Source organism: Eumetopias jubatus, unplaced genomic scaffold, assembly GCF_037043125.1.
Source record: "Eumetopias jubatus isolate StellerSeaLion01/CBP00866 unplaced genomic scaffold, mEumJub1_p1.0 scaffold_9, whole genome shotgun sequence".
Lineage (NCBI taxonomy): Eukaryota > Metazoa > Chordata > Mammalia > Carnivora > Otariidae > Eumetopias > Eumetopias jubatus.
Genome location: NW_028274815.1, coordinates 117,515,176 through 117,536,461, shown reverse-complemented (window position 1 = coordinate 117,536,461; position 21,286 = coordinate 117,515,176). Strand labels below are relative to the sequence as shown.

The 21,286-nt window shown below is 40.8% G+C and overlaps 1 protein-coding gene and 1 non-coding gene across 3 annotated transcripts in view; one reads left to right on the top strand and one right to left on the bottom strand.

The window, feature by feature from the left end:
• PHF20 (PHD finger protein 20) overlaps nt 1-21,286 on the bottom strand; it is a 145,375-nt gene that overhangs the window by 99,353 nt on the left and 24,736 nt on the right. The gene's annotated exons all lie outside the window — the stretch shown is intronic.
• Nucleotides 14,964-15,095, top strand: LOC114220865 (small Cajal body-specific RNA 20). Its single transcript, XR_003611645.1, has one exon.

The following is a 21,286-nucleotide window of genomic DNA, read 5'->3' as shown; positions in this document are numbered from 1 at the left end:
GGGGCGCCTGGGTGGCTCAGTTGGTTAAGCAACTGCCTTCAGCTCAGGTCATGATCTCAGGGTCCTGGGATCGAGCCCCGCATCGGGCTCCCTGCTCGGCGGGAAGCCTGCTTCTCCCTCTGACCCTCCCCCTGCTTGTGTTCCCTCTCTCGCTGTCTCTCTCTCTCTCTCTGTCAATTAAATAAATAAAATAAATAAATAAAATCTTTAAAAAATAAAATAAAATAAATAAATTATACCTCAAAAAAAAGTTATTTAAAAATTTAAAAAAAAAGAGGGGCACCTGGGTGGTTCAGTCAGTTAAGCATCTGCCTTCGACTCAGGTCATGATCCCAGGGTCCTGGCTCCCTGCTCAGCTGGGAGACTGCTTCTCCCCCGCCCCTCCCCCTGTTTTTATTCTCTCTCTCTCAAAAAATAAAATATTTAAAAAAATTTTTTTAAAAGCGTAGCATATTTGCTCTCTATATTCAATCAATGTCTTACAACTATAAACTACCATGATTTATTATTATGAAAAAAGTTTTTTAAAAATTCAGGGTTGGGGGGCCCCTGGGTGGCTCAGCTGGTTAAGTGGCTGCCTTCAGCTCAGGTAATGATCCCAGAATCCGGGGATCAAGTCCCGCATCGGGCTCTCTGCTCAGCAGGAAGCCTGCTTCTCCCTCTGCCTGCTGCTCCCCCTGCTTGTGCTCTCTCTGTCAAATAAATAAAATCTTTTAAAAAATTAAATAAATAAATAAAATAAAATAAAATAAAAATTCAGGGTTGGAGGGGCGCCTGGGTGGCTTGGTCATTGAGCATCTGCCCTCAGCTCAGGTCATGATCCCAGGGTCCTGGGATCGAGCCCCGCATCGGGCTCCCTGCTTGGCGGGAGGCCTGCTTCTCCCTCTCTCACTCCCCCTGCTTGTGTTCCCTCTCTGTCTCTCTCTCTGTGTCAAATAAATAAAATCTTAAAAAAAAAAAAAGCTCAGGGTTGGGGGGGTCTGGGTGGCTCAGTTAGTTGAGCATCTGACTTTTAGCTCAGCTCCGGTCTCATTGCCAGGGTTGCAAGTTCAAGTCCCGTATTGGGCTCCACGCTGGGAATGGAGCCTACTTAAAAAAATAATAATAATTCAGGGTCAAGGGGAAGAAAAAAAATAAAAATAAATGGAGGGAGAAAGGAAGAAAAAAATTAAAAAATTAAAATTAAAATCCAGGGCCTACCACTGGCTCTTGAGTGGAAAAGAGCCTGATGAGGAAAGGAAGCTCAGTCTAGGATATAGGAGACTAGTTAGGTGGCTAGTGGCAGGGTCCAGAAGATCCATGATAGAGGCTTTAGGCCAGAGGGGGAGGGTGGAGATGGCAGCCAGTGTGAGAGTCAGGATAGATTTTGCACGTGGATCTGACAAGATTGACAAGATCTGACAAGTAGATGATGGGGTGGAAAAGAGGAGCAAGGAGACTCCAAGGGGGCTCTAGAGGTTCTACAGCCTGTTGAGTTCTGTGAAACTTTACTGTTCAAAAAAAAAAAAAGGACATTCTACCATTGTAATAAAATATGTATGTACATATATATACATATATATGTATATATATATAATCTTTTACTCTAAGAATGATAATAATCCAGAGGCGAGAAGCAACAACAACTCAGTAGCAATGAGCACACCTAGCACCCAGATCTCTGTGTTTAATACCATTTTCCAATAAAAGGAACCAGGGTTCTTTGGATAAATGGCTAATTGTAGGACTGGAGCAGGAAATATACAGGATAAGTCTAAAATATTTTGTAGTGCCAGAAATAAGAAAGTGTCTCTCTCTCTCTCTCTCTCTCTCTCTCACACAAACACACACACACACAGTGATGATGGGTGTATGTCCAAAGGACACAAGAGGCAACTGAAAGAGCTCCCAATGTAACAAGAGCAACAAAATAAAGTAGTATTGGATTATAACCCAAAGTCTAAAAGAAGTATGAATCCATCAGCATGGATATAAATAAAAGATAATAAAAAACAAGGAAAACCTAGGGGTGCCTGGGTGGCTCAGATGGTTGGGCATCTGCCCTCAGCTCAGGTCATGATCCCGGGGTGCTGGGATCGAGCCCCACGTCGGGCTCCTGGCTCAGCAGGGAGCCTGCTTCTCCCTTTCTCTCTGCCTCTCCCCCGTTCATGCTCTCTCTCTGTGTCTCAAATGAATAAATAAAATCTTAAAAAAAAAAAAAAAACAAGGAAAATCTAGAAACTGACACAGCCAAGAGCAGCCTAAGGAGACATGACTACTAAATGTAATGTTGTATCCTGTATGAGTTCTTGAAACAGAAAAAGGACATTAGGGGAAAACTAAGGAAATATGAATAAAGTATGGACTTTAGCCAATAATAATAAACCAATATTGGTCCATTAATTGTAACAAATGTACCTTCCATTTCTGTATTATTAATGTACAATGTTAATAGTAGGGGATATTGGGTTGTTATATACAAGAACACTGTATTATCTTTGGAATTTTTCTGTAAATCTAAAACTGTTCTAAAATAAAAAGCTGGGGCTACTGGCTGGTTCAGTCGGAGGAGCATGTGACTCTTGAACTTAAGGTTGTGAGTTCGAGCCGCATATTGGGTGTGGAGACTGCTTAAAAATAAAATCTTAAAAAATAAAATAAAATAGGGGCGCCTGGGTGGCTCAGTCGTTAAGCGTCTGCCTTCGGCTCAGGTCATGATGCCAGGGTCCTGGGATCGAGCCCCGCATCCAGCTCCTTGCTCTGCAGGAAGCCCGCTTCTCCCTCTCCCACTCCCCCTGCTTGTGTTTCCTCTCGCTGTCTCTCTCTCTCTGTCAAATAAATAAATAAAATCTTTAAAAATAAATAAATAAATAAATAAAAAATAAAATAAAATAAAATAAAATAGGGGCCCCTGGCTGGCTCAGTCAGTAGAGCATGTGACTCTTGATCTCAGGGTTGTGAGTTCGAGCCCCACACTGGGCGTGGAGCCTACTTAAAATTTAAAAATAATTAAAAAATAAAATAATAAAATAAAATAAAATTCTTACTGAAAAAACTCCATGACCACCACCTCCAATGAGACGTTAGTGGAATTTGATGACCTCAGCAATCCTACCATATTTCTCACATCAATCCCTCTTCAATCTTCTAAATGACATTTCATACCTTGTCTTCTTTCCTCAAACTCAAGCCTTCCTTCTTTATATCCTCAGTCTTAGCTGAGGATTTTCCTATTCCACTTAAAAAATAAAATCAATCAAAAAAGAATTCCCAATGCTGGTAGGAACATAAAATGGTACAACCACTGTGGAAAAAAGTTTGGCAGTTCCTCAAAAGATTAAACAAGTTAATTAGCATTTGACCCAGTAATTCTATTCTTAGATACCTAAGAAATATGAAAACATATGTCTACACACAAACTCATACACAAATATTCATAGCAGCATTACTCATAATAGCCAAAAAGTGAAAATAATATAAATACTCATCTACTGATGAATGGATAAACAAAATATAGTATATCCCTATAATGGAATATTATTCACCCATCAATATGAATGTTGATATATGCTACAATACAAATGATCTTGAAAATCCCATTTTAAATGGGGCACCTGGCTAGCTCAGTTGGTAGAACATGCAACTCTTGATCTCGAAGTCGTGACTTCAAGCTCCACACCACTGGGCTTGGAGTGTACTTTAAAAAAAAAAAAAAAGAGAAGGTAATCCAAAGTAGTTAACTTTGGGGCACCTGGCTGGTTCAGTTGGTAAAGCATATGACTCTTGATCTCAAAACCATGAGTTCAAGCCCCACACTGGGCATAAAGCCTATTTTTTAAAAAAGAAAACATGTTAAGTGAAAGATGTTAGTCACATAGAAACACATATTATATAATTTGGTTTCTATGAAATGTCCGGAATAGGCAAATCTACAGATAGAAAGTATATTAGTAGTTGCCCAGGGCTGGGGAGGGCTGAGGGGGAAAAAGGAAGTGACTGCTAATGCAGAATTTCTTTTTGGGGTGATGAAAATATTTTTTTTTAAAGATTTTATTTATTTATTTGACAGACAGAGACACAGCGAGAGAGGGAACACAAGCAGGAGGAGTGGGAGAGGGAGAAGCAGGCTTCCCGACGAGCAGGGAGCCCGATGTGGGGCTCGATCCCAGATCCCAGGACCCTGGAACCATGACCTGAGCTGAAGGCAGACGCTTAATGACTGAGCCACCCAGGCGCCCCTGATGAAAATATTCTGAAATTAGATAATAGTGATAGTTGTACAACTTTGTGAATATGCTACAAATCACTGATTTGTATGCTTTAAGAGAATGAATTTATGGTATATATATTACAATTCAATTTAGAAAAACAATAAAAAAGGAGGGAAACAAAAGAATCCCACCAAGTGCTGGCAAAGACACAGAGCAACTAGGACTCTCATGCATTGCTGGTGGAAACGCAAACTGGAATAGCCACACTAGAAAACAGTTTGGCAGTTTTTCAACAAGTTATACACATACTCAACCTATGACCTAGCAATCCCACTCCCTGGTATTTATCCAAGACAAATGAGAACTTATGTTCTCTCATATTTAGTAAAAACTGGAAACAATTCATATTTTTGAACAGGTAAATGGATAAACTGTGGTACATCCATACAATGTCATTCTACTCAGCGATAAAAGTAACAAATGACTCATTCATGCTAAAGTGTGGATGAATCTCAAAAGCATTATAAGTGAATATGATAAGAAGCCAAATTTAACAGACTACACACCATACAATTCCATTTATATGACACTCTGGAAAAAGTACAACTACATGGACAAAGACAGGATCATGGGTAACAAGGGCTGGAAATGGCAGAAGGAGTTGACTACAAAGGGATACAGGAAATTTTATGGGGTGATAAAAGCACTCTACATTTTGATTGTGGTGGTACATGCTTGACTATGAATTTGGCAAGCGTCATAGAACTGTACAGTATGTAAATTATAACTCAATTTTATTTTATTTTTTTTTAAGATTTTATTTATTTGACAGAGAGAGAGAGCACAGCAGGGGGACTGGCAGGCAGAGGGAGAGGGAGAAGCCGGCTTGCCGAGCAGGGAGCCCGATGTGGGGCTCAATCCCAGGACCCTGGGATCACGACCTAAGCCGAAGGCAGATGCTTAACTGACTGAGCCACCCAGGTACCCCTATAACTCAAGTTTAAAACAGAAAACACACACACAAAAAGAAAAAACACATGCTCCCATCACCAATACTACCAGTCAACCTTCATGTCTATCTGTATACCCAGTCTCCCTTTTCCCCTTATAATAAATGAACTATCTGCTCCTGTAAATGGCTAATTCCTCCATTTGTGCACCACACCAGTCTCTCTCCCATTTTCCGTGAACTCATGCCAATCAGAATTTTGTCCCCAGTGCTCCACTAAAACAACTCTTGTCAAGATCATCTATAGCCTCAATGTCACCAAATCAACAGTCATTGAATTTTCACCTTACTTGACCCAGCAGTGTCACAAACCGAAGTGATTACTCCCTGCTTCTTCGAAATACTTTTTTGCACTAGGCCTCTGGACATCCTCCTCTTGGGATTCCTCCTGCCTCAATGGTCACTCCTTTTCAGTCTCTTTTGCTGGTTCCTCTTCCTCTGCTAACATCTACAGGAAGGCTCCTGGGCTCCATCCTCCTTTTTATCTGTACTGACTCCCCATATTACCACTATCCAACAGAACCTTCTCACTGAAAACTTTCTTTATCTCTGCTCTCCGATATGGTAGCCACTAGCCACACGTGGCTACTGAGCACTGGAACTGTGCCTAGTATGACTGAGGAGCTGAATTTTCAATTTTACTTAAACAGCCACATGTGGCTAGTGGCTACGTTTTTGGACAGCACAGCCCTAGATGAGCTCATCCAGCCTCATGAAAACACATCTGATAAAGAACCATTATCCAAAATATACAAGGAACTCTTAAAATTCAACAATAAGACAAAGAAACAAACAAAAACTGGGCAAAAGACCTTAACAGACACCTCACCAAAGAATACATAGAGATGGAAAACAAGCATATGAAAAGATACCTGTTCACCATATTTCGTTAGGGAAATTGCAAAATTTAAAAAACAATGAGATACCACTATTTACCTATTATAATGACCAAAATCTAAAACGTGATTTGGTGATGACACCAAATACTGGTGAGCATGTGGAGTAACAGTAACTCTCATTCACAGGTAGCAGGAATGCAAAATGGTACAGCCACTTTCAAAGAGTTTGGCAGTTTCTTACAGAACTGAACATACCATATGATCTGGCAATCACATGCTATCTTTTTTTTGGGGTGGGGGCTTGAACTAACGATCCTAAGATCAAGGGTTGCACGCTCAGGGCACCTGGGTGGCTCAGTCGGTTAAGTGACTCCTGATCTCAGCTCAGGTCCTGACCTTGGGGTTGTGAGTTCAAGCCCCATGTTGGGCACCATACTGCATGTGGAGCCTACTTTAAAAAAAAAAAAAGTTGCATGCTCTACCGACTGAGCCAGCCAGGCACCCCGCAATCACATTCTTTAGTATTTACCCAAATGAGTTGAAAACTTATGGATAAATAAACTGTGGTACATTCTGACAATGTAATATTATTTAATGTTAAAAAGAAATGAGCTATCAAGCCATGAAAAGACATGAAGAAACCTTAACTGCATATTACTAAATGGAAAAAAAAGCCAATCTGAAAAGGCTACCTACTGAATGTATGTTCAACTGATGACATTATGGTAAAGATAAAACTATGGAGACAGTAAAAAGGTCAGTGGTTGCCAGGGTTTAGGAGACAGCAACACTTGAAGAGGCTTTTTTTTTTTTTTTAAGATTTTTATTTATTTGACAGAGAGAGACAGCAAGAGAGAGGAACACAAGCAGGGCGAGTGGGAGAGGGAGAAGCAGGCCTCCCGCAGAGCAGGGAGCCCGATGCAGGGCTCAATCCCAGGGCCCCGGGATCACAACCCGAGCTGAAGGCAGACGCTTAATGACTAAGCCACCCAGGCGCCCCAAAGCACAGAGGATTGTTAGGGCAGTGAAACTATTCTGTATAATACTCTAAACAGTGGATATGTGTCATTATAAATTTGTCCAAACCCAAAAATTGTACACCAAAAGTGAACCCTAATGTAAACTACAGAATTTGGGTGACCATGATGGATCAATGTAGGTCCATGAATTGTAACAAATGTACCATTCTCCTGCAGGGTGCTGATAGTGGGGAAAGCAATGAGAGTGTGAGGGGGCAAGGGATGGGCCTTCTCTGTACTTTCTGCTCAATTCTGCTGCAAACCTAAAGCTGCTCTAAAAAATAAAATCTATTTTTTTAAATCCCAAGTACTCACTGCCAATTCCCAAATTTCTATCTCTAACCCAGAGCTCACACCTCAATGCTTGACTCAGTTAGTTATTCAACCATCTGCTCAACAATCTCCATTTGGTTATCTAAAAGGAATGCCATATTTAACATGTCCAAAACCAAATAGCTGATTTTCCCCATTTCAGCAAATAGTAATTCTACTAGTACTTAGACGAAACACCCTTGGAGTCACCCTTGACTCTTCTCTGTCTCTCACAACATCATCTGCAAATCTGTCAGCTATACCTTCAAAAAATACTCAGATTCTGACCACTTCCCATCATTTCCATCACTGCTTTTTTTGTTCAAGCAACTATCACCTTTAAATTCAAAACTACTACAGAGCGCCTGGGTGGCTCAGTCGTTAAGCGTCTGCCTTCGGCTCAGGTCATGATCTCAGGGTCCTGGGATCGAGTCCCACATCGGGCTCCGGGCTCAGCGGGAAGCCTGCTTCTCCCTCTCCCACTCCCCCTGCTTGTGTTCCTGCTCTCGCTGTGTCTCTCTCTGTCAAATAAATAAATAAAATCTTAAAAAAAAAAAAATTCAAACTACTACAAAAGACTCACTATTCTCCCTCTTTCTTTCCATGCCTGCCTATAGCATATTCTACACAAAATAACCACACCCACTTTTAATAACTGAAATCAGATAATGTCACTTCCCTGTTTAAAATCTTTCAATGACTTCCTATTACATTCAGAATAAAGTCCAAATCCCCAAGTATGGCCAGATCTGGCTCCCGTTGACATTTGTGGACTCATCTCCTACCTCTGGCACCATTAATCTTTACCCTCCTTGAACATGCCCAGCATGCTGTGCCTTGGTTGCCTCTGCCTGAAACCCTTTTCCCCTGGATATCCACCTGGCTCACTCCCTCACTCACTTTGCATCTCTATTCCAATGTCTCCTTAATAGAAAGATCTTCCCTGAATACCTTCTATATGAAAAAACACCCCTCATACACACACCATGTCAGATTCTTGTCCACTTGTAAGTACTTATTTCTCTTTCTAGCATTTATCACCACCTAACCTTACAGGTATGGGTCTGTTTGTTTATGGTCCATCTACCCCCACCAAATGTCAGCTCCTAAAGATCCGAGACTACATCTGTCTTAATCAAGGCTCTATCTCCAGCACCTAGCGCTGAATGAATGCCTTGGCATAAGACACCTCTGTGAAGCCTTCTAAAATTCCCACAAACGAAATTAACTGTTCTCCCTCAGGGGGTTATAAATGAACTCCATACAGAGTTAAGTATCACTTTATGATATAATTAATTTCAAAAACTTCACTTTCTATCCTAGGTACAAGACACAGCATGGGGATCAGAGTCATACCCTGCCAAACTCAGAAGACAGACTACCTGGATTCCAGTCCCAAATTCATTACTTACTAGTTGTGCAACTTTGGGCAACTCAGTTAACTGCCCTGTGCCTGTTTCCTCATGTATAAAATGGGAATAATAAAAATACCCACACCTCGTAGTGTTATGAGAATTATACAGGGTGTAACACGTAATGCCTTTAGACTTGTTCCTGGCAAAGAATAAATCCCTCAATAAATGTGAGCTATTAGCAAAGACGTAGGCATGAGAATATATGATTAACATCATTTGCTGGCAATGCTAAAAGCCAGAGCCAAATACCCAAGTGGCCTCTAAACTTCTTGAGGGGCCTACATGATTTTTCTTCATTCCACAGTGTGTAGCTTAGTGTCTGACTCAAAGCAGACACTCAATACATGTATGTGAAAAGCTCAGAAATGAAAAATTATTTTTATTTTTTGTAAGATTTTATTTTTGCAATGTGGGGATCTAACTCACAACCCCGAGATCAAAAGTCACATTCCACTGACTGAGCCAGCCAGGTGCCCCAGTGAAGAATTACTTTTAAAAAAAAAATAAAATAAAGGGAAAAAAAAGGATAGTACAAGAAGTGAAGAGGTAAGAAGGAGGAACTCAGACTTGATCAGTGCAAATAATTCTAACAAAACAAAAAAAAAATTAAGAGGAGAGCTAAGGACATTATGCAACTCAGATTTTAAAATCCTTTGTACAAAAAGTGGAAGGAGACCACGATCAACTTATATGGAAACAAAGCAGTGGAAATGTGCCATAGAGTCAGGAAAGCAACAGACAGAAGGAGTTTTTCACCATGTTCTGGGCAAGAAGAGAGAAGGCCAGGCCTACTGTTGGAGGCAGATGGTGCGCTGCTGACAGATGAAGGGAACAAGGCAGAGGGTGGCAGAACTAGCAGTTTCTGTTCTAGCCACCAAACATCATTGCGAGGAGACTGCAGCCTCTCACAAGCTAATCAGTTCATCTGCATAACCCTAGAGGTAAAGTGGGCAGGTAGGATAACACCATCCATAGAGTAGTAAATGGATATCTGGAAAATTGTGCCCCAAAGTGGTAGGTCCAAAATTAAAACACGAATTCTTATCAATAATCCATAGCCTGAATGGTGAGATAAACTGTTTTGAGAACTAACAATCTCCATGGAAAATCTAAATCTGTATTTTACAAACTCCCCTCTCTAAATAATAAAAATTCTAATCCTGTGATTTCTTTGGGACCCTAGAATTTAGAAAGGAAAAGCTGGTTTGGATAATTTACAAACGAATTCTGGTAAGGTATACATAAAACACTTTTCTAACAAAACCAAGTTAAGTCTCATTCATCAGTGATTAATCTGTGATCTTAGTAGGGTGCCCAGCTGGCTCAGTTGGAAGAGCACGCGACTCTTAATCTCAGGGTTGTGGAGTTCAAGCCCCACGTTGGGTGTAAAGATTACTTAAAAATAGGGCGCCTGGGTGGCTCAATCGTTAAGCGTCTACCTTCGGCTCAGGTCATGACCTCAGGGTCCTGGGATCAAGCCCCGCATTGGGCTCCCTGCTCAGTGGAAAGCCTGCTTCTCCCTCTCCCTCTGCTGTTCCCCCTGCTGCTCCCCCTGCTTGTGCTCTCTGTCTCTCTCTCTCTGTCAAATAAATAAATAAAATCTTAAAAAAAAAAGATTACTTAAAAATAAAATTAAAAAAAAAAAAACCTGTGATCTTGGGCAAGTCATTTTACTTCTGAGATTCAGTTCCAAATGGCCTTGCTTTTGGGGATTAAATGAGATACCTCATGTAAAGCAATTAAGGCAATTAGCATCGTACCTGACACACAACAAATCTCTGATAAATGTTAGCTACCATTGCTATTGTTCAACCTAAGTATATGTATAGTAGACAAGGTAAGAGAGAAACCAGGCTTCCGTATAAGCATCACAGACAAAATAAATCAAAGATACAGTCCTATTAAAAATATCAAAGCATTAATCCAGAAAGACCCACTCACCCACTCTGGGTCACATTTATATCTTCATATACATCTACTGTCACATGGGTTTTGAAAAATACTTTAACCCTTTTCATGCCTTTTTTTTTTTTCAACCTAGCAGTAAATCCAGGAAATATGGAAGAGCACTCAGAAAAAGATCACTAGGGAAAGGAATCACCTGAGAGGCACAGCCAGTCTTTGGAGTCAGATCAACAGGGGTTCAATCCCAGCTCCACCACACACTAGCTGTGTAATTTAGAACAAAGGACTTTTACCTCTGTGAGCCTTGGTTTCTTCCCTCATTTATAAAATTGAAACAATAAACAACATAGCTTGCAGAGAAGATTTAATGGAGAAGCTGCATATGGGGAGCCTGGCACAGTCAGTCCTGCACATAATTGCTATCTAATTCTGCAATATCAAAAAAAAAAAAAAAATTCTCTCCGGCTTAAGATGCAAGCAATCAGAATAACCTAGAAAAATGTTTTCCTACAATCATTTGGAACTTGGTCCACAAATACTTTATTGATTACATATTATATGCCAGGTGCAATTTTCAGGCACTAGAAATATATCAGCAAACAAAATTGATAGCCCACTAATGGCTGCCTTGCAAATGCACCCATCGCATCCTTATCAAGTAGAGAATAACTGACCCCAGCTACAAAGGCCCTAAACCCATCCAACCTCTGTACCATCTCCACACTTCCTTAGGGCTGCTCCCCGCCAAGGACTGAGTGAGCAGGTATACTAAGACTCCTCGTGAGTGACAAGACTCTTTTGACAGCAACATTGACTTGAGAAATCCCCATCTCCTTTGCCAAAACTTTTTTTTTTTTTAAAGACTTTATTTATTTATTTGACAGAGTGAGACACAGCGAGAGAGAGAGAACCCAGGCAGGGGGAGTGGGAGAGGGAGAAGCAGGCCCCCCACGGAGCAGGGAGCCCGATGCGGGGCTCGATCCCAGGACCCTGAGATCATGACCTGAGCCGAACGCAGACACTTAACGACTGAGCCACCCAGGCGCCCCTCCTTTGCCAAAACTTTCTGAAAACTGTACTCAATGGAAAACATTCTACCTTCCTTTTCTCTCCCCCGCCAGAGGTAAAGGGGTAAGACTTCCAAGACAGTCCGATAGCTCTCCCAGCCTCTTCCCCTCACTCCCTTACTTCCCCCTTCCCCCTACGGGGGAGTTTCCAAATCAATCAACTGCATTGCTTCTCAGAGAACCCAACCTATCCCACCAGCCCTCAGTTAAGCTTGCATTCTAGTAGGAAAGACAGATAAATAAAAAAATAATCAGGAGTACCCGGCTAGCTCAGTCAGTGCAGCATGCGACCCTCGATCTCGGGGTTGTGAGTTTGAACCCCACACTGGATATAGAGATTACATAAAAATAAAATCTTGGGGGACCTGGGTAGCTCAGTCAGTTGGGCATACGACTCTTGACTTTGGCTTGGTCATGATCTCAGGGTCCTGAGATCAAGCCCCACATCAGGCTCTGCGATGAGCCTGAGCCTGCTTAGGATTCTCTCTCCCTCTCCCTCTGCCCCTCCACCCCCGACTTGCAGCATGTACTCATGTGCTCTCTTTCTCTCAAAGAATAAATTAATTAACAAATAAATAAAATCTTAAAAAAATAATAAAATCAAATAATTATATACTGGCAAAGATATAGCATAAGCGAATTCTTTAGGTGTTCTCCTTATCCTGTAAGTTGTGATGCTTATAAGAATCTATAGATGTGTTAAAACTCATAGGCATGTACGCCAAAAAAGGGAGAATTTTACTGTATGTATATAAAAATAATTTAAAATGTAGAAAACTATACTGCAGGAGTATTAAAAAGGAACTCACAGTGGTGCCTGGGTGGCTCAGTCAGTTAAGTGTCCAACTCTTGGTTTCAGCTCAGGTAATGATCTCAGGGTCATGGAGACTGCATAAGATTCTCTCTCCCTACCCCCCTCTAAAATTAATTAATTAATTGATTGATTAAAAATTGAATTTTAGAAATAAAACAAAGATTTTCAAAATAAGAGAAAAGGCAAAAAAATCAAAATATAAATTACAAAATAGTAAATTTAAATTGGAAATACCAAAATGAACTCTCAACTTTTAAAAAATTTTATTTCTTAGTTCTACCCATTGAAAAGACCTAAAAGCAATAACATTCTAGCAGCAACAAACACACCCAGTGCCCAGAGCTTTACTTCTAAACACTACCTCCACCGAAAAGGAATTAGGCCTCCTTGGAAAAATGACGGACTCCAGGGAGGAGGATGACATGGGCAAAATAAATGTGGGCCTTCTAAGTAGTGCCAGAAAAAAAGAAAATACTCAAGGACTAATAGAAGTGTGTCAAAAGAACAAAAAACCCGGTTTAAAGGGCCTCCCACTAGCTAAATTTGAGATAATTTTAGCACCAAAGAGAATAATTAATGTAACTGACTGCAACACCACACTAAATAATCTGAGTTTTGGGGATCCTTAAAAATGAAAAAAGAAAGGGGCGCCCGGGTGGCTCAGTCGTTGAGCGTCTGCCTTCAACTCAGGTCGTGATCCTGGGGTCCTGGGATGGAGCCCCGCATCAGGCTCCCTGCTCAGCGGGAAGCCTGCTGCTTCTCCCTTTCCCACTCCCCCTGCTTGTGTTCCCTCTCTTGCTTTGCTTCTCTCTGTCAAATAAACAAATAAAATCTTAAAAAAAAAAAAAATTTAGTAGGAGTCAGGGCACCTGGGTGGCTCAGTCAATTAAGTGTCCAACTCTTGATTTTAGCTCAGGTCAAGATCTCAGGGTTCTGAGATGGAGCCCCACATTAGGCTCTGCACTCAGGGGGGAGTCTGCCTGAGATTCTCTCTCTCCCTCTCTCTCTGGCCCTCCCCTACAACTAGCCCACAAGAGCTCTCTCTATAAAATAAATATTTTTAAAAATAAAATGTAGGAGTTGGGGGAGAAAAATATTTATTTATTTAAAATTTGGAGTCAGAAACATTAAACACTCTGGAGAATTCTGGTTATTTCAGAAAGGCTATGAACTCAGTCTATCTGGATTCAAATCCCAGTCCTAACCCTGTGTGACCTTGGGCAAATGACTTAATCTCTCTGAGTCTCCTCTGTCTTACTGATAAAATGAAGCAAATAATAGCACCCATATCTCATGGTACTTTTAAGTGGAAAATTAAGTTAGATAATCCATGAATTGCAGAACTACAACTTTAGACTTCTGGTCCTAAAACTTCTTATAAGCTGGCCATAAGGTTTTCATTTTTTTTTAACTTTATTTATTTATTTGAAAGACAGAGAGAGCATGAGCAGGGGGCAGGAGAAGAGGGAGAGGGAGAAGCAGACTCCCCAATGGGCAGGGAGCCCTATGAGAGGCCCCATTCCAGGACCCTGGGATCATGACGTGAGCCAAAGGCAGATGCTTAACCGACTGAGCCACCCAGACACCCCTATAATGTTTTCATTTTTATAGTAGACATAATTAAGAAGAAAACTAGTGGCTGTACTTTCCTAGTAATACGGAATACAAAATACTTCCACAGGAATGATCCTATCTAATCCACATAATCCAATTATAATTCCCCATTTTGCCTACATGCAAACTGGGACTGGGAAAAGTAAAGTAACTTGACCAAGTAAACTCAGCTAGTAATTACAGCATATGAAACTCTAATCCAGAATTCATCACCCTCAATTACAAGCATTTATCAGTACACCAAATAAGGGCTTAACATTTGTAGAAATTACTTACAACCTGAAGTTCACAGGCTGGGCTGTTGATTTTCTTTATTTCTGTTTAGAAAGGCATTCAAGGTAGCCAAGTTATCTGAATGTGACTCAAGGACAATTGGATTTCTCTGTGTAGTCACCTGCACCCAAAGGGACCTAGCTATCGAACCCTGAGAACTGATCCTATAGCACTGATACCCCACCCCCAAAAAACTCTGCTTTTGCCCAAATGTCCGCTGCCGCTTTACTTATGGCTCCAGTCTCACCTTTTCTGAAAAGTCTGCCCCACTTACCCAGGCCGACTAAGGCTCATCCTTCCCCAGTCCTATACATATTCCTTCCCTTAGCCCCATTCACATTCCTCTAAAACCAGGCCACTCTAGCCACAAGCAGGTCCCTCTGTGCCCCTAACAAGATCTGTTCCCCTGAAGACAACAAAAGTGGGCAGGGCAGCATTCTATTCACTGCCTGACATAGAGCTTGCTAAATTACCACGAAGTGAGTAAATAAGTAAAAAATTTGAAGGGCCTCTCTCCCATGAGGCTGTGTGGGGGTCCCTTTTCTCCTGAGCCAGGGTTAGAGGTCAAGATCAGCTTTTGAGGATCATTGTTGGAGCTGCCACAAGCTGGCAGTCTTGTTTTCCTGCCTTAGACATCTGTAGTTGCAGAGTGCCCACTTGATCTGTATCAGGCATGCTGACCCCACAGCCAGACTAGAGTCTGAAATGGCAGCACTGGGCATGGGGCTTCTGGCTGTCCTTAGATAGTACCAGGTTCTTATTAGTTGATCCTGACCTGTGTTGCCCCAAAAGTAGCTTGGCCCCCTGCCTGCCCCATAGGCAACACCTAACAAACACACCTAGACAGGGTCCATACTGGACGGCAAGGTGCAGGGTGGCGAGGAAGAGCCATGAGTAGGTGCTGGAGAAGAAGGAGCGCTGCAGGCACTGGGGCAAGGAGGTCAGACCTGACACTTGGTACACCAGCCACAAACACAAGCCCTGCTTCTAAGCAGTTAGCTGTGTCTAATCGGACAGCTCAGGCTGCAAGTGAGAAGCTTTCTACCAGCTTCCAAATAATGTTTTAGAAAAGATTTCAAGTTCTAACAGCTTTTCTTCACTAATAAAAGTTCTGAAAACATCTTATTTTCTTCTAAAAGCAATAAACTGCTTTCTGTGGAACTGTGAAAAAAAAAAAAAAACTGGAAGCAGGGGTGCCTGGGTGGCATGGCTGGTTGAGCATCCAACTCCTGGGTTTGGGCTCAGGTCATGATCTTAGGCTTGTGAGATCAAGTCCCAAGCTCTGTGCTCTGCGTGGAGTCGGCTTGAGATTCTCTTTTTCCCTCTCCCTCTGCCATTCCCACTTTCGCTTTCTCTGTCTAAAAAATATATTAAATAAATCTTTACAAACAAATTGGAAGTTGGGGCACCTGTGTGGCTCAGTCAGTTAAGCATCTACCTTGGGCTCAGCTCATGATCTCAGGGTCCTGGGATCAAACCCTGCATTGGGCTCCCTGCTCAGTGGGGAGTCTGCTTCTCCCCCTCCCTCTGCTGCTCCCCCTGCTTGTGTTCTCTTGCTTTGTCAATTAAGTAAAATCTTTTCAAAATAAATAAATAAAATTTAAAAATAAAATAAATGGAAGCAAAAAGTTCTACAAAGGTAGAATAACCATCTGAAATATAGTTTATCCACTTGAGAACAGATTATCTATTACATTATACTATAACTAAAAAAATAAAAGAATATATAAAAATCTTATGTACACATAGATCATGCCTAGTCTATTTGTATTTATTTACTTATTTATTTATTTGAGAGTGAGAGCATGCACACACATGGAGGGGCAAAGGGGGAGGGAGAGAGACAAGCACTCTGACCTAGATTCAATCCCACGACCATGAGATCATGACCTGAGCCAAAATCAAGAGTCTGACGCTTAACCAACTGAGCTACCCAGGTGCCCCATGCCCATTTTAACAGAATTTTTTTAAGCAATCTCTATACCCAACATGGGGCTCAAACTCACAACCCAAGATCAAGAGTCATATGCTCCACCAACTGAACCAGGCAGACGCCCTATGATCACGCCTATTTTATATATAAGCAATTACAAAAAAGACTACCTTGTTAGGTTGGTAAAACTACAAGTAACTTTTTCATATGTTACTATTTACTATATAAATCATGTTATATTGCTAGCATACTTGAAAAAATATGACATAAGCATAAATAAAATCAAGATAATTAACTTAAGAAAATGAAAATAGCAGAACACTAACTATTAAAGAATTTGAGGGGTATTTGGGTGGCTCAGCCAGTTATGGGTCTGACTCTTGATTTCGACTCAGGTCATGATTTCAGGGTTGGGAGATCAAGCCCCACATCAGGCTCCATGTGGAGCCTGCTCAAGATTCTCTCTCTCCCCCTCTCCCTCTGCTCCTCCTCACCTAATAAAATAATAAAAACTTTTAAAAAGTAAAGTATTTGATTTGAAGTCTAAAATTTATTTTTACCAAAAGGAGTTATTGGCCAGATGCCTAGGTGGCTCAGTCAGATGGGTATCTGCCTTCGGCTTAGGTCATGATCTCAGGGTCCTGGGATCAAGTCCTGCATCAGGCTCCTTGCTCAGCAGGGAACCTGCTTCTCCCTCTGCCTGCTTGTGCTCTCTCTAGCAAATAAACAAAATCTTTAAAAAAAAAAACGGGGTGGGAGTATTGGCAAGATTTAATAAAGCTTCAAGAAACTGTTCCAGATGGGGCACCTGGGTGTCTCAGTCAGTTAAGCACATGACTCTTGGTTTCGGCGCAGGTCATGATCTAAGGGTCCTGGGATCAAGCCCCACATCGGGCTCCCTGCTCCGCGGGAAGCCTGCTTCTGCCTCTGCTGCTCCCCCTGCTTGTGTTCCCTCTCACGCTGTCTCTCTTTGTCAAATAAATCAATAAAATCTTAAAAAAAAAAAACAAAAACTGTTCCGGCGGTGGGGGGGAGAATAAACTACCTCATTTCCTAAGACTTCTATAACAACAGACTGAAATTACAAAGGAAGGTGCAAGAAAAGATCAAAACCAAAAGTACTAGTGAACATGGATATCAAAATCCCAAATAAAATATTAGCAAACTTAATCCCATAATTTATTTTTTTTAAAGATTTTATTTATTTATTTGAGAGAGAGAGAGAGAATGAGAGATAGAAAGCACGAGAGGGAAGAGGGTCAGAGGGAGAAGCAGACTCCCTGCTGAGCAGGAAGCCCGATGTGGGACTCGATCCTGGGACTCCAGGATCATGACCTGAGCCGAATGCAGTCGCTTAACCAACTGAGCCACCCAGGCGCCCAATCCCATAATTTATTATATAAATGACCTAGTAGGGTCTATCCAGGCATGCAGGCAAGAACTGTTCAACATTAGAAAATCTACTAATGTCATATACTATGCTAATACACTGAAGAGACAAAAATGTATACAGTGAATTAATTAGATGTCCAGAAAACATTAGATAAACTCAACAGTCACTCAGGCTAGGGGGAAAAAAAAACAAAAAAACAAAAACAACTTCCAGCAGACAAAGAAGAATCTACTTTAATCTGATTAAACAATCTACCATGATCTTAACATTAAACATCATACTTAATGATGAACCATCACACGTGCTCCTATTAATCAAACAATAAGACACAGAAGGCCACTATCACCACCACCATTTAACACCATGCCAGTGTGGTCCTGGTCAATGAAAACTAGAGAGAGAGAGAGAAGGAAAGAAAACACAGCAAAGATGGAAGGAAGGAAAAGAAATAAGAAGCATAAGGATTGGAAAGTAAGAGGCAATATACCTGTTTGCATATATATGACAGTCTACCTAGAAAATCCAAAAGAACTAATAGGACAAGTATGAAAATGCAGCAAGGTTTCTGGATACAAGTTTAGCATACAAAATTTAACAGCAGTAAACCCTCCCATAACCACCACTTACCACTTTTGCTTTCTCTACCTCCCATCCTTTCGTCCCTTCATATTATCTTTAAAGTCTCAGATAACAAATCATTTTATTCATAAATATCAGTATGTAATCTCTAAAAAATGAGGATTTTTTTAAGATTTTATTTATTTACTTGACAGAGAGAGACACAGTGAGAGAGAGAACACAAGCAGGGGGAGTGGGAGAGGGAGAAGCAGGCTTCCCGAGGAGCAGGGACTTCGACACGGGACTCGATCCCAGGACCCTGGGACCATGACCTGAGCCGAAGGCAGATTCTTAACAACTCAGCCACCGAGGCACCCCTAAAAAATGAGGACTTTTTAAAAAACATAGCTATATCATTTCCATACCTAAGAGTTAACAATGATGCCTCAATATCATTAATCAATGTTCAAATTTCCAACAATCTCATAAATGTCATAAATCTTTTTTTAGCAGTTGCTTTTAAACTATGATCTCAAGTAGAACGCCTGGGTGGCTCAGTCAGTTAAACTATGAGCTCAGTAAAGTTCACACACTGAATTTGGTCAACAACAACAATCCTCAACAGCATTACCTAACACCACCAAAAACCAAAGAGAAAATGTAATATAAAAGGATCCAGGGATGCCTGGGTGGCTCAGTAGGTTGGGCATCCAACTCTTGGTTTCAGCTCAGGTGATGATCTCAGGGTCATGGGATCAAGCCCCACATGGGGCCCCATGCTCAGCACAGAGTCTGCTTGAGATTCTCTGTCTCTGTCCTCCCCCCACTCACACACACTCTCTCCTCCCTCTCTCTCTCTCAAATAAATACAATCTTGAAAAAAAATAAAAAAAGATCCACTCACAAGGGGTACCTGGGTAGCTTAATCAGTTAAGTGTGGGACTCTTAATTTCAGCTCAGGTCATGATCTCAGAGTTGTGATCTCAGGGTCGTGAGACTAAGTTCAGGGTGGGGCTCTGCACTGGGCATGCAGCCTGCTTAAGATACTCTTTTTGCTCTCCAATAAAAGAAAAAAGATCCATTCACAGAAGCAACAAACACTAAAAGGTACTTAGGAATAAGTCTAATAGATAACATGTAAAAGCTTTATGGAGGTTATAAAACATTACTTAAGTTTATAAAAGAAAATGTGAATAAGTACAAAAACATAATATTCTAGGGCACCTGCGTGGCTCAGTTGGTTAAGCGTCCAACTCTTGATCTCTGCTCAGGTCATGATTTCAGGGTCCTGGGACCGAGCCCCGTGTCAGGCTCCTTACTCAGCGGGGAATCTGCTTAAGGGTTCTCTCTCCCTATCCCTCTGCCCCTCCCCCTGTTCACACCCTCTCACACATGCACGTTCTCTCTTTCTCTCTCTAAAATAAATCATTTTTAAAATAAAATAAAATAAAAATTCACATTAAACGTAAAGGTCTACACCTGAAACTAATGTAACACTGAATGTCAATTATACTTCAATTTTTAAAAAAATAAGAGTAGGGACGCCTGGGTGGCTCGGTCAGTTAAGCATCTGCCTTCAGCTCAGGTCATGATCCCAGGGTCCTGGGATCGAGTCCCGCATCGGGCTCCCTGCTCGGCGGGGAGCCTGCTTCTCCCTCTCCCTCTGCCTGCCGCTCCCCCTGCTTGTGCTCTCTCTCTCTCTCTGACAAATAAATAAATAAAATCTTAAAAAAAGAAAAAATAAGAGTAAAGGTCTAAGAATACAACAAATAAAGCACAAAGGGGCAAAATCTGTCTTAACAGCTATCAAGACTTACTTTAAAGCAATGTGAATTAGATAATGTGTTGCTATTACCACCAGAGTAAATATAAATTAATAGAATAGAATGAAGAGCTAAGAAGAGACCCATGTTATGTATGGAACTTGGTATACAGAAGTGGTATTACAGATCAGTGGGGAAAGACTGTCCTATAAAAGATGTTGGGGCAACTGATTATTTAAAACATGAATAAAAAAAATTAGACCAAGTTCATCCCATACATGAGATCAATTCTAGGTAAATAAAGATCAAAATGTGAAAAGCAAAACTTTAAAACTTTTAGAAGAATTCAGGAGAGTATTATGTGCCATGAAAGATACCAGAAACAAACTGAAAAGACAAGCTACAGACTGAAGATTTGTGCAATACAAACCGACAAAGAATTAGAATCCATAACATATTAGTAAAACCCTAATAAGTCACTCAGAAAAGACAAATAGGAAAAAGCAAGTCAGAGAACACACATAATAGAAAATGCTCAACCTTATGAGAAGTATGGGCGACATAGAATAAAACAATGTTTCATAACCAACAGATTGGCAAAACCAGAAAGTCTATAAAAAGCAAGGATTGATAAGGACATGGAAAAACAGGAAGTTTTATGCACTACCATGGGGTGTAATTTAGTAGAAGCATTTTGGAGATAAACTTGACAATTTCCAGTAAAACTGAAAATGTGTATATCATATTACTCAACAAATTTACTGGAGTAGGGCTTATCAAACAGCAGTTCATGACCCATTAGATTATAAAACCAAATTAATGATTCTAGACCAGCAATTGTGCATATGTTCAGGAAACATACATACAACATAGAGGAAAAACATCAGAATACAATGCATGTCCTAAGGTTAAGGACTGTTTCTAAAACTTTTTGCTTCAGTTAAATTTATATGTGTATATGGATGGGTACTACACTGGATTTAAAATATATTTCTTACTATAAGTTGCAATAAAAAAGGTTTGAAAGCTACTGCCCAAGAAGTATTCTTGCAAATGGACACACAAAAAAGTCATTTACAGAGACGTTCACAATAGCACTGTGTTAGTTTTTTTTAATTTATTTATTTATTATTTTTAGTAATCTTTACACTAACGTGGGGCTCGAACTCATGACTGTAAGAT